Consider the following 14,188-nt stretch of genomic DNA (forward strand, 5'->3'; position numbering starts at 1 on the left):
CATGCAATGTCTTCCCATAATCCACCCCCATCCCTTGGGATCTTAGGGTCTTTTTCAAGGGTTTACATTTAAGCAAGTGCCCTTCTAAAACCCAGAGTGATCCCTTGCTGGCCATCAAACCCAGCTTTCAAAGTGAAAAGAAAATAAATATATTCATAGTCGGACAAGAACATCTGTCCTCGAGAGCCTGCTAAGATGTTGCTGCAATCAGCTAATTTTATTTTTATTTCCTTATATCCCAGTCTTCTTAGACATTGCATGAACCTGTCAAGGTAACCTGTTGTTGGCTTGGATTTTTATTTGAAAACATGGTGTCTTCGTCAGGGTTTCTATTCCTGGACGAAATATCATGACCAAGAAGCAGGTTGGGGAGGAAAGGGTTTATTCAGTTTACACTTCCACATTGCTGTTGATCACCAAAGGAAGTCAGGACTGGAACTCCAGCAGGTCAGGAAGCAGGAGCTGATGCAGAGGCCATGGAGGGATGTTACTTACTGGTTTGCTTTCTCTGGTTTGCTCAGTTTGCTTTCTTATAGATCCCAAGACTACCAGCCCAGGGATGGCACCACCCACCATGGGCCCTTTCCCCCTTGATCACTAATTGAGAAAATGCCTAAAGGTGGATCTCATGGAGGCATTTCCTCAAGGGAGGCTCCTTTCTCTGTGATAACTCCAGCTTTCTCTGTGATAAAGTTGACACACAAAGCCAGCCAGAACACATGGCTTCATGTTGGTCATTGAAATCTGCCCATTCTCAGGCCTTGGTTTATTAAACCTATCGAGCCACTCGGGCCAAGTCCTCCTTCTTGGTCAGTTAGCCTTAGGTGTCTAGACAGTGGTTCTTGAAGTTGTCCACACATCAGAATCTCCCGAGCAATATTAAACAAGAAGGATGCCTGAGTCCCATGCTTAGATATTCTGACTTGCTACATATGACATGCAACATGCAACTGAGTGTGAGTTTTTTTGTTTTGTTTTGTTTTGTTTTGTTTTTGTTTTGTTTTTTTTTTTTTTCATCTCTGGGTGATTTTTAACATCTACTGACTTGTGAGAACCGTCACTGTGAGAGTCATTTCCAGTACCTGGCCCCACAGAGCAGTGATATCAGCTTATCAGAAACAAGGGACAGAGCCTCATTCAGAGTCCCCAATCAGAACCTGCTCTCTGTCCGATCCCATATGGGATCCCATGGGCAGAATAGCAACACCACACCTGTCTCACCCCCAACAACCATCAAACTTAGACAGTGTCTGGTCACATACATCACCCGTGCATCTGGGCCCAAAGAATGGAAGAGGCTGAACCATTTTGGATGTATGTGCAGTAAGTTAAAATTCTTCAAGTCTTCAAGTAGACCTTTAAGGAGAATCTCCTACCTACCGATTCCTGCCTATGCACAAGTGGGCATACGTATGATTAAAACTGGATGTGTTAGGGGAAGAGACATGAGTGAAAAAAAAATGTCCAATCGAGACAAGGAGCTACCCTTTCTATGTCCCCTAGTTGCTGCCCATTCCCTTGAATCCCATAGTAGAAAGCTCCAAACAACAACTGAGGCCCTCAAGCATCCAATCTTGTGGCCTGTTGCTCTCTGGCAGTGCTTTCTGATTTTTTCTATTGCTTTATTTTGAATACAGTTCTCCTTGTTACTTTCACAAACCTGGGTGGGCTTTTATTTCATTCTTGAATAAAATGCAAGTAATTTGGAGACATCCAACCCTGACTCCCCGCCATCAGCAGCAATCTCTTTTTGTTTGTTTGCTTGTTTGGTTTGTGTGTTTTGAGGCAGAGTTTCTCTGTGTAGCCCTGGCTGTCCTGGAACTCACTCTGTGGACCAGGCTGGCTTCAAAATCACAGAGATCTGCCCACCTTTGCCTCTCGAGTAGTGGGATCAAAGGTGTGTGCTACCACAGCTTTCAAATGTGGCTGCAACTTCTTAACCCCCTTGTTTCTTCTAACTGTGTCCCGCTCCTCCCCGCCCTAACTCCTGGGCAGTGCAGGCTAATAAATTCACGGTCTGTAATGAATGGAGTCCAGGTTCTCTCTGTGTAGTTAGTTACAGAGTGGTACCTCTGCTTCCCAAGCCCCAGTGTACTTGTCTATGGTGTGGTGATGTAAGTGGAGCTTGGCTTGAAGACCTTTGTATGACTCAAGGGTTAAAATGGATATAAAGTGCTCCGTGTACAGTAAGTGCATGGATGTTAGCGATGGCCGTCACTGCAGTGATGTCACTCTAGGATGCCAGCTTCACTGCATGCCTTGTGTGGTCTCAGCATCCTCCTTTGTAAAGCAGGGCCAATAACAGCCTCACACAGGGTTGTTGTTAATGGTAAAGAAAACTGTGTAAGATTGACTGCACTCAGCTGAATTTCATGTTCCCATGTGCTTAGGCTTTAAGCCTTTTAATTTTATTTTGCTTAAACTTTTAACGAACCCATGCAGTTCCCTCGCTCTTTCTTTTCAGGTACAGTTCTTAGTGTTACAGTCCGTTTGCATTTGGATTTTATTTTTACTCACGTATATGCGCGTGCGGCATGTGCACGTGAACGCCGGTGCTCTTGGGAGGCTCGAGACAGCTCATCTTCCTGGAGCTAGGTGGTTGTGAAACACCCGCTATGGGTGCTGGGAACTGAGCTCAGGCCCTCTGCCAGGGGCTGTATGCACTCTTAACTGCCAGGCCATCTCTTTAGCCCCTGCATGGTTGCTTGGTCTTATTTCTCCTACTTTCTTGCTCATCATCGGTATGGAACTCCAGTTTGCTCCAGCCCTTTACACAATAATGAGGCTCTTTGTGGACTCCCAAGAGTCAAATACTGTTTAGTGAGTCCTATATTTGAATAGATTTTTGAAAGCACATTTCGATTCCCAGCACTTAAATGTTGCTCCACAGCTGTCACCAACTCTAGCTCCAGGGGACCGGATGCCGTCTTGCTGTCTTTTGAACCTCACAGGCATTGAGGTTTGTGCGCTGCCATGCAACGGGTGCTGGGAATTAAACCTGGGTCCTCTGGAAGAGCAAACAAAACATTCAGGCAAAACATTCGAACACAAAATAAAGTGAATAAGTATGATTTTAAAATCACACACGAGAAAAAGAAGCTTGGGGCTGTCTTTTGCACAGCTCATTTTGAATGACAGATTATTCACTTGTTCTGGATCAGACAAAGGTTCTCAGCCTGTGAGTCATGACCCTGTGTGTGTGTGTGTGTGTGTGTGTGTGTGTGTGTCAAACGATCCTTTCACAGGGTCATACCAGATCTCCTGCATATCAGATATTTACATTACAATTCATAACAGTAGGAAAATTACAGTTATGAAGTAGCAGTGAAAATAATTTTACAGTTGGGGGGAGGGGTTACCACAACACAAGGAACTGCATTAAAAGAGTCACAGCATCATGATGGCAGGCTGAGAACCACTGCTCTAGATAGACCAGAGATGTGACGGATAAGTTTGAGACAGCTGAGATGATGGCTAAGGGTCTCTGCTCTAAACAGGGTCTTGGTATAAAGGTCTGGCTGCTATTCATGATGTAAGCCAGACTGGCCTCAAACTTGCAGTAATTCTCCTGCCTCTGCTTCCTGAGTGCTGAGTATATCACCTCTCCTTGTGTTTGAAAATACTTTTAGTGTATATGGTTGCATTTTGGGATTGTGACTGGCATTTCATTTCAGTTCTACAGTGTCAAGCACTGCGGGGTTCTGTAGTTCAGACACACCCCACCCTCCCTGTTACCTAGTATCCGTCTCAGCAGTTTTTAACAAGCTTCCGGTACAATAAAGCCATATTACCTCTCAAGATATGTGAGAGCATCTTCTTTTTTTCTAAAGCAGTAAACACATAAGGGTCTCAGGAGATACACTTTAAATAGACGACACAACATCTAGGAATAATCAACAAAATACAATTACAGGCGTAAAACAATGTGGATGTTCCATATTGAAAGCATGGAAACCTCATGTTTAATGCAGTGTTAAAAGTTGACAATTAAGTATGTAGGATCCAGGAAGTTCAAATAAATTATTACAGTGCTATGAATTTAGCCACATCCTGAATTAGTTATGAAATGTATTAACACCACAAATGGTAACATCTTTAGCGAGCTTATTCAGAAAGAAAATAGGAACAAGAAATGCTTGAATATTATATGTATTCTATTTATGTGGTCTAGCTTTTTTTTTTTAAAGATTCATTTTTTTTTCTGTTTCTCAGTGTTTTGTATGTGTGTATGTATGTATGCATGTATGAGCACCATGCTTGTGCAGAACCTGAGGAAGCCAGAAGAGGGTGTAATGTTCCCTGCAACTGAAGGTACAGGGAGCTGTCTGTACCATGTGAGCTGCCATGTGGGTGCTGGGAATTAAACCTGGGTCCTCTGGAAGAACAGCATTGCTCTTAGGAAGCCTGTGGGTGGGGCTTCGTGTGGGTGGGGCTTCGTGTGGGTGGAGCTTCCAGGGGAGCTCTTTGGAGGGGTAAGTTCCTTTTCTTTTTCTATTTCCTAAAAATGCAACAGAGGGTGAACACTCTAGAAACCATCTAAGTCAATGGGGTTGAGGTTAACATGGAAGGGTCATTTATGATGGAAGAACAGGAAGAGAAAAAGCCCTAAGGTCATCGATGACCTTGGAATGGCTGTACTGAGGGGGAGGGGGGTTTGAGGGGGAAGGGAGAGGGGAGGTGAAGACACAGTGACACACTGTCTAGAGTGGCAGTCCAGGAAGTTCCCTTAGTCTTTTAGGGACATCCATTCAGATTTAAACAAACAAACAAATCCTGATCCTTGGATTCACCTCAGAAATGAATTTCAGGATGTGCCGGTATGAAAGCAAAGTTAGATTTTGTTAAAAGTCACTTTAAATATAGATTTTTTTCAAGCATGAGTGCTAAGAGAAGGGGAGGAGTGAATGGCAGAGTAAGACACACCTGAGATCTTGGGTGTGGGCTTCTAAGACACACTTGTCAGGTGAATGAACCTGCCTGGATCACAATGGACAAGTGAAGTGAGCAGAGCTCCGTTGTAAACAAAGTTCGTAGCCTGGCGTGCTGCGAGACGCTCAGAAAACACCTAGGAGAAATCTTGACTCAAAAGCATATATATTCAGGGTTTGAGTCTGTTCTAGCCTGCTTTTCTGTTGCTGTGACAAAGACCTTGGCCAAAAAGCCTTGGGAAAGGTGTCAACACAAATGTACACGTGTGCCTATACCATGGACAAGTGCACACATGTGCCTGCATCACACATGCACCCATAACACACACATACCCATGCACCATGAGTGTACTCACTCACGCACACATGTGCCTGCACCACCCAAGCACCCACATACACATCTGCACACTCACATGCCCATACACACCCACACACTCACTCACCCATGCATGCACATGTGCCTGCCACATGCGTGCACCTACCCACCCACCCACTCACCCACACATGCACACACAGAGGCACATGCACACACCCACACAAACACACAGCTTCCACCTCAAATGGAGTAAGAGTATATTCTTGAGCCAAATTTGAGTGACCATGGCCTTGGAACCTATACTTAGCTTTCCCGAAATACAACATTCCAATGTGGAAGCCGCTTTGTGTCGTTCTTATAGGAACAGAATGCAGGAAGTTATAAATCAAGGCATTTAAAAAATATGTGGGTGGAAACATTATGTGGACAGTAACAGAGACAGAGGGATCTCAGCCCATGGCCTCCGATGCAGCCAGCAGCAGCATTCTTAGCCCTTCTGTTGGTGAAGAGGGTTTCGCTAAGTCAATATATTCCAAAGGGTTTTTTAAAAAGCTGTTAGGAGGGCAAGGAATAGCTTTTGGCTTAAAGAATAAATTGTACTTAGGCTTTCAGGTCAGCAAGATTCCAAACTCTCCATGGTCACTGAAGTTTTTATCAGTCAGTCAGATCAATGTGCGCCTCGAATTCCAGTCTACAGAGGACAAAGGTTTATTTCTGCTTATGATTGATGGTGAGGCAAGGCAGGAACTCAGGAAACCCAATTTGAGGTTTTGTAGTTTAACAAATGTGTGTATTTGGGCTGGAGAGATGGCTCACTGACTGCTCTGCCTGAGGTCCTGAGTTCAATTCCCAGCAACCACATGGCGGCTCACAACCATCTGTAATGGGATCTGGTGCTCTCTTCTGGAGTGTCTGAAGACAGTTACAATGTACCTACATATAATAATAAATAAATCTTAAAAAAAACAAATGTGTATATTCATATAATCATCATCAAAATAAAAATGTTGAACATTTCTATTCCCAAAAGATTCTGTGCTACTCCATGCCCAGTGACATCACCCTCACCTCCAGAGAGCCAAAGATCATTCTTATCTTCTTTAGAGCTTCCAGCACATGGAACCACACAGCACTGTCTTCTGTGGCTCAGCATAATGGCTTTGTGGTTTGATTCATCTACATTGTGAGAGCTGCTAGTCTTCTCTTCTCTGTTTTACTACTGAACAGCCCCACTGTAAGGATATACCACAATTGGTTCACTTATTCATTTGCTCACAGATATTTGAGTTGTTCCTGGTTTGGGTTATTTTGAATAAAGCTGCCGTGAACACAGTATGGGTCTTTGTGTAGACACGGGGTGGATTTGTATCATAAAAATTCTTAGGCCTGCTTGTTTATGAAAATTTTCATGAATCCAGTAGTCCCCAGCCATTGCAAATGAGCCCTGCCAAGGTAAAGGAGGAGATTTTACAGCTAGTTCCTCTTACCACAGAGGAAAAGACAGAGTTCCTAGATCTGAGGGGCAGCATGAGAGACAGACAGACAGACAGACAGACAGACAGACATACAGAGAGAGACAGAGACACAGAGAGAGAGACAGAGACATACAGACAGAGACAGAGAGACAGAGAGAGAGGGAAGAGAGGGGGGGAGGGAGGGAGAGAGAGAGAGAGAGAGACCCACAAATCTGTAGGGATGGGCTACTTTATTTGGCCATGGTGTGACAACCCAGTTAGTGAGTTACCTAAAAAGGAGCCAGGTTTTTAGTGAGACCCCAGAACATGAGGGCTTCACATACAAGGTCAGATACTGCATACCAGTTGCTACACTACTTGGGCCTTCTGGACTGAATAGAAATGATGGTACCATTATGACCTATGTCATGCATAGGGGATCTTGGGGTTAGAAGATAACTCTGGAGGAGCTCAGGCTAGCCCCTAAGGATTTTATGACTCGGGCCTCTGAAGAAAGCTGGTCTGATACGGATGATGGATATTTACTACATCACTCTGGGCCACTGTCATGACAGATGCCATCTGACAAAAGCCAGAAACTTGGGACAACACAGCAACATTTTAAAAAACGTCTCCTTGAGAATTTCATACACAAATACTATGAAGTATGATCATATCTACTTGACTCCCCTCCTCAAACTTCTCCCATGTACTCACTACCAACATGTCCCCCCACAACAACAACTTCTTCTTCTCCTCCTCCTCCTCCTCCTCCTCCTCCTCCTCCTCCTCCTCTTCTTCTTCTTCTTCTTCTTCTTCTTCATCATCTTCTTCTTCTTTTTCTTCTTCTTCTTCTTCTTCCACCAACACAGTGGTTCTCAACCTTCCTAATGCTGTGACTCTTTAATACAGTTCCTCATGTTGTGGGGACCCCCAACCATAAAATTATTTCCTTGCTACTTCATAACTGTAACTTTGCTGCTGTTATGAATGGTAAAGTAAATCTCTGTGTTTTCTGATGGTCTTAGGGTCGACCATGAGGGTCGAGACCCACAGATTGAGAACCACTGCACAAAGGCCAGTCTGTGCTGCTCATGTGTGCATGAGTGTGTGGCCGTTCACGGGAGTTTGGCACTGGCACACCCTCAATAGTGAACAAGTCTCCTTCTCCAGCAACTATGCACAGCCAACAGCTCCTCATTCCAGGGCTTGGCTTGGGAGCGTCTCCCTCAGGATTTTGTCCGGCTAGATCTTGTATGAGTCTTCTGCGGGTAATCACCACTGCAGACTGAAATGACACTTGGGTTTATTTGTTTGTTTTTCAGTTTTAATGAGACAGGGGTTCCCCGTGTAGAGCTAGCTATCCCAGAACTCGCTCTGCAGACCTGGCAGGCCTCGAACTCACAGAGATCCATCTGTTTCTGCCTCCTGAATGCTAAGATTAAAGGCATGTGCCACCACCACCTAGTTGCTTCATTTGCTTTTTAAAGCTATGGGCATGTGACATTCAGGACAAAATATGCCTGGTCTCTGTCTGTCTGTCTCCTTTATCTCCTAGATTAGTACCGGTCTGAATATTTGTCTGAGCAGCAAAAATTGAAACAAATTATTTCATAATGATATCTAACTTGTACCTATAGATCGAACCTCTATGGCCCTGCTAGGACTGGCCCTATCTCCTGTGCCCCATCCCTCAGGCACATGTGTGTCCCTGTCCATCACCCGCTGGCTAATGCTTCGTTTAATGAGTGTGGAGGCAGCCTTGTAAGCAAAGTGAAGGGGAGACATGCCGTAAGATAGCAGCTTGCACCCTGAGGTGCGTGTGGAGGACACATGAGTGCAGTCTGCAGCCAGGCAGAGCGGCCCCATGTTGTCATGGCAATGGAAGTGCATCGATGCTAGATGTCTGAACAACCCCCACCTTTTTAAATAGCAGCTGGTCAGTGCCACCACCATCCTTGAATTGCTCTCTCTCAAGTCACCGCTTGGCCCCAGCTGTCTTGCTCTCTGTTGACAAACGGTCGTCCTTCACAGTCAAACCACTAAGAGCACTCTAATTAATGAATGTGCTAATTATCCTGCCCAACTCTCAGGACATTTGTCTAAGTGACCTGTCACAAGGAGTGACGCAGCTAGTGCTGAGTCCCAAGGGTCTGGGGGCAGGGTCAGGGCACCAGGAGGTGGCTTCATAACCTTGGAGCTGTGGGGTACGTCTGCTGAAGTTGTCTGAAGCACAAGGCAGGTGTCTTGGGGACAAAGATGTTTCCTGCAACGGATGTGTGTTTTCCTTTTAAAAAGAATCTCTCTTCAGGGGCTGAGAGGCATGGCTCAATCGGTGAGCCCCCGAGGACTGCTAAAGCATAGATTCAGAAAGACCAGGAACTCTCATGATTCCCAAGTAATTCCACAGCAGTACTTAGAGTGGTTGGTCCACCAGGTTGGACCAAGCATGGTGTGTGTGTGTGTGTGTGTGTGTGTGTGTGTGTGTGTGTGTGTATTATTGTGATTATAAAAAGATAAACAGATATAAGATTATGTTCTAAGGTGTGGGGGGGAGTGGATGTCTCGGTGGGCCCATGCCAAGGCATCCCTTCCCCTGAGGGACCAGCCACACAACGGTATAGTATAGAATAGAGTTTATTCAGGGCATGGGGAAGGGAGTTAAGAGGATAGTAGAGGCAGAGAAAGGCAGAGAGAGGAAGAGAGTAGAGAAGTAGAGGCAGGCCATGGCCATGTGGAGAGAGGGGGGAAGGGAATGGGGAGAGAGGGGAAGCAAGGGGGCAAGAGGCAAGAGAGCGAGGAGGGGGCAAGCAGCCTCTTTTATAGTGGGTCAGGCCTACATGGCTATTGCTAGGTAACTGTGGTGGGTAGAGGTCAGACACAATAACATCATGTTTGGTGTGTGTGTCCTTGACCATGTTTTGGGTAGAAATAGGCATATTTTAAGGATATATTTCTTTTTAATTATGTGTACATCTGGGTGGAGGGGGTGCTCCTGAGTTCTGGAGCTCAGACATCAGATGTGGGTGCTGGGGATCAAACTCCGGTCTTCTGCGAGAGCTGTCTTTCCAGTCCCTGGGAGGGATAATTTGTCCCTTGGAGGGCTGCGGGGAACGGCAGCTGGAGAAGCTTTGCCCAAACCATGTTCAGGACGCAGCTGTCCAGCTTCTCATGCTGCCAGGCGCGCTTCAGTACAGACTGCGCAAGAGCAGCAGCGGTGAGGCCTGCTGCAGGTCACCCTGCCCTGCCGGGAATCCAGGACCCGCTTTCCCTCCTCCCCGCTCCTCCCGCATCCCTGCCTTTTTGTTCCGTCTCAGCAGCTCTATATTGAGATAAATGGCATTTCCAGAGGCTTCACCTCTGGTAAGTGCTCCTCTGCCGCCCGCAGCCAGAATCTTAATGTGCGCTCTGTGATTTAATGGCTATGTAGGCTGGCTATTAACACACTCTTCTTGGGTGGAGTGGACTTATGTCTCTACCACGGGCTCTTCACGCTCATTTGGTGACTCTGGGGAACTCAGAGGGGGCCGTTCCTGAGCCACTTACCAAAGGTCTTCTCAGCCCGTTGTAACAGCTCTGTTCTGTGTAGGGGTCTGGAAGGTTTAGGAAGCTAGCAAGATCCTCCCTTTCCTGTCTCCCACAGAGCTGGGAGGAGTCCCAATGGATGCTATACTTTATGTGGGCTCACTGGGCACCCCTCGAACACAGTGAACATAACCACCAGAGCCGCAGGGAGATGGAGGTGAGCTCTAAGATAAGTATGAGATACAGAAACGTTTAAAAACCGGAAAACTGGCAGGCTGGGGAGATACATTGTTCTCACAGAGAACACAGGTTCAGTTGGCAGAACCCACATCTTTTGCTCACAACTACTTTTAATTCCAACTCCAAAGGGATCAATCCACGGGTACACACCACACACACACACACACACACACACACACACACACACACACACACACAGAGAAAGAGAGAGAGAGACAGAGAGAGGAGAGACCGACAAATCTGTAGGGATGGGCAAATGGTTCAGTGGTTAAGAGCACGGGATGCTCTTGCAGAGGACCTGGGTTCTGTTCTCAACACCCACATGGCAGCTCACAACCATCATTACCTTCATTTCTAGGGCATCTGATGCCCTCTTCTGTTCTCTGTGGGCTCTAGTCATACAGATGATACACAGATATCCATCTATACATTGTCAAAATGCCTACACATATAATTTTTAAAAATTAATAATAACCCTTCTGGGAATTTTGGGGGTGGGGGTGGGGATGGGGCTGGAGATTTCAGTGGGTACTGCTCTTACCACATAAAAACCAGGACCTGACTCTGATCCTCTTAACAGAAAATCCCCTGTGTGTTTGATTACTGGCCAGCCAGCTTACTCTAATTGTTGAATTCTGGGTCAGTGAGAGGTCTTGTTACAAAATTAAAAAAAATAAGGCTTGTGGGATAGAAATGGTGGGATGTTGAGAGTATGTGATGCTCTTCCAGAGGACCCGGGTTCAATTCCTAGCACCAATGCCAGGCAGCTTACAACTGCCCAGGACTCCAGCTCTTGGGGATCCAACACCTCTGGTCTCAGCAGGCACCCCATGTATGTGGCATAAACTTAGACATACGTGATAAATCTAAAACAAAACCTCAAGGTTGACAGTGTCTGAGGAATGACATCCTAGGTTCTCTTCTGGTTTCTAACACAGGTACTTCCCCTTCCCCAGTTCCCAAATCTGGAAACTTTACTTTTAGATCATAAGTGGCTGGCAGTCACAGCCCTAATGTGTGTCACAGCCCTAACGTGCGTCTGCTGGCACTTCCTATGGCTTTAGTTTCTAGGGTACATTGTTCTATAAGGCTCTTTCCTTCACTTGGTATTTGCTTAACTTCCTGGGAATAGACAACCCAAACAGTTTGGACCATCAAGATTGTTCTGACAGGGGCTGGAGAGATGACTCAGTGGTTACAACCACATGGTGGCTCACAACCATCTGTAATGGGCATCCGATGCCATCTCCTGCTGTGTCTGAAGACAGTGTACCCACATATATGAAATAAATATGGCCAGAGCAAGCAGGGCTAGAGCAAGTGGGACTTAAAAAATAATAATAATAAACGATTGACCTAAGAGCACAAAATAGCAGCATCTGCCCTGACAGGTGGCATGTTCTATATACTGTTAAAAGCCCCATGTTGGGCCAGATGTGTGGTGCTTGTCTTTTATCCCAGTGCTAGGGAGGTATAGGCAGGTAGATCTTTGTGAGTTTGAGGCCAGTCTGGTCTACATAGTGAGTTCCAGGAGATCTGTAGCTACATAGTAAGACCTTATCTTCTGTCTCCCCCACTCCAACTCCAAAACAAACCCAAGCCGTAGGCAAGAACATCTTCCACTGTGTGGAGAAAGATGCTCTACACAGGATGCACGGGATGCTGAGAAGACAGTGAGTAGAGGTGGGACAGGGCTCCAGGTGAGAAAGCAGGATTTCAGAACGAGTAAGCAAGAACTCCCAACTACAAGGTTCAACCCCATTTCTGTTCTTTATAACGCTCAGTTGCTCAGTTCTTCAGTCTTGGGAACCAAAAAAACTTCTCTTTTCATACAAGCTAGTTTGAGCCGTTTCTATTCTGTGCAGAGGCCAGCAGAGGGCGTCAGATTCCCAGGAAGTAGAGTTACAGATGATTGTGAGCCGCCACGTGAGTACTGGGAACTGAACTTGGGTCCTCTGGAAGGGCAGCCAGTGCTCTTAACCTCTGAGCTATCTCTCCAGTCCGTGGCTAACACTTTATCTTTATGGCTGCTCAGGTTTGCCCTCTGGGGTCTTAATCCTGACACACACACAAATCTTGCTGGTGTTGAGCCCATAACCAAGTGTGTTGTCACTCTGTGATTGCTAATTTATGTATAAGCGCCCTCCCTGGCTTACTGTACAGGAGAGTTGATAGAAACATTGTTTCTAGGTGAGTCAGTGAGGAGAGCCCACTGAATCATGGGATTAGGTGAAGAAGTACTGCCTTCACTAATTTAGTTGAGATCCAATCTATTGAGGTCCAGGGAATCTGACGCCCTCTGCTGGCCTCTTCAGGAACTGTACACAAGCAGTGCCAGGACGTCTGTCCCTGGAGATGAACAGCTGGTTCTCTGGCTTTGGGACTCAGTCTTGGCCTTGGACCATTGGTGTCCCCAACGTCAGGCCACTGGGCTGTGACTGCAGCACACCACCAGCTTTCCTGGGTCTTCGGTTGGCATATGGCAGATCGTGGGGTTCTTTGACCTCTGTGCAAATTGATTCCCACATTTAATCTTTTCTTACCGAGCCGTATACCGCTGGCTCATGTGCATCCAAGCCCTGCACAGCACCTCTGCGAACACACCTCAGGATTAACTGAGGACACTCAAGCTGGCTTCTGCCACTGTAGATGTGGGCCAATGGTCTCTTCTCCACCCAGGCCTGTCCCACCCCGACGATGTGGCTCCCTGCTGCCGACAATGACAGTGGCCTGTGCTGTGTCCTTTTTCATGAGAGCACTTCTTGAATATCTGGGACAGGGGACAAAAGTTGTATCTCTGCACAGATTCTGAAGGCTTGCTATTTACACAGAAAGCTGTCCTGTTGAGTGGCAAGACGTCGCTTATCACATACATAACTCATACAGGAGTACTGGATTTACATCCTTCCTCCTCCCCCTCCCCATAATTCCTCCTGTGTAGCCCCTTCTCAAGTTCATAGCCTCCTTCTCTGTAATTATTACTGTTATGTGCATTCACACTTATACACACATACATATAAATACATAAATATAACCTGGTGAGTTCATTTAATGTTGTATATATATGTGTGTATATGTGTGTGATATATGCTATATATGTACAATATATATGTATATATAATATATGTGTATATATGTGTGTATGTATATATGTGTGTGATATGTGTGATATATATGCTATATATGTGTGATATATATGTTTATATGATATATGTATATGTGTGCATATATGTGTGTGTGTATATATACATGTGTATATATATATATATACATATATATATCTGTCTATCTATCTATCTATCTATCTATCTATCTATCTATCTATCTGCTACATGTTGGGGGCTCATCCGTCCCACTCTCCATTGCCTGTCTTCACCTAGGGGTGGGGTCTAGTGAGATTCCCCCAGACATGTTGGCATGTCAATGGGGGTCATTGTTCAGTTCTTCTTTAGATGACCACACATGGGAGCAGCTTCCATGCCATAGAGGATACAATCTCCCCATTCTTCCTGTCACAGTGGGGACTACTCTCTTCTCATCAGGCTGGAGATAAATTCAGGGAAGCCAGCTGAGGTGTTTGAGAGTCCTCTCTGGGTAGTCTCTTGGGGGTTATCTGGTTAATGCTGTTATGACTCTTTTTTTTTTTCTCTAATTTTTTTCCTTTTTAAAAATGATTTATTTTATGTGCATCAGTGTCTTGCCTGCACATTTGTTTGTCAGATCCT

Source organism: Mus musculus, chromosome 5 (assembly GCF_000001635.26).
Source record: "Mus musculus strain C57BL/6J chromosome 5, GRCm38.p6 C57BL/6J".
Taxonomy (NCBI): Eukaryota; Metazoa; Chordata; class Mammalia; order Rodentia; family Muridae; genus Mus; species Mus musculus.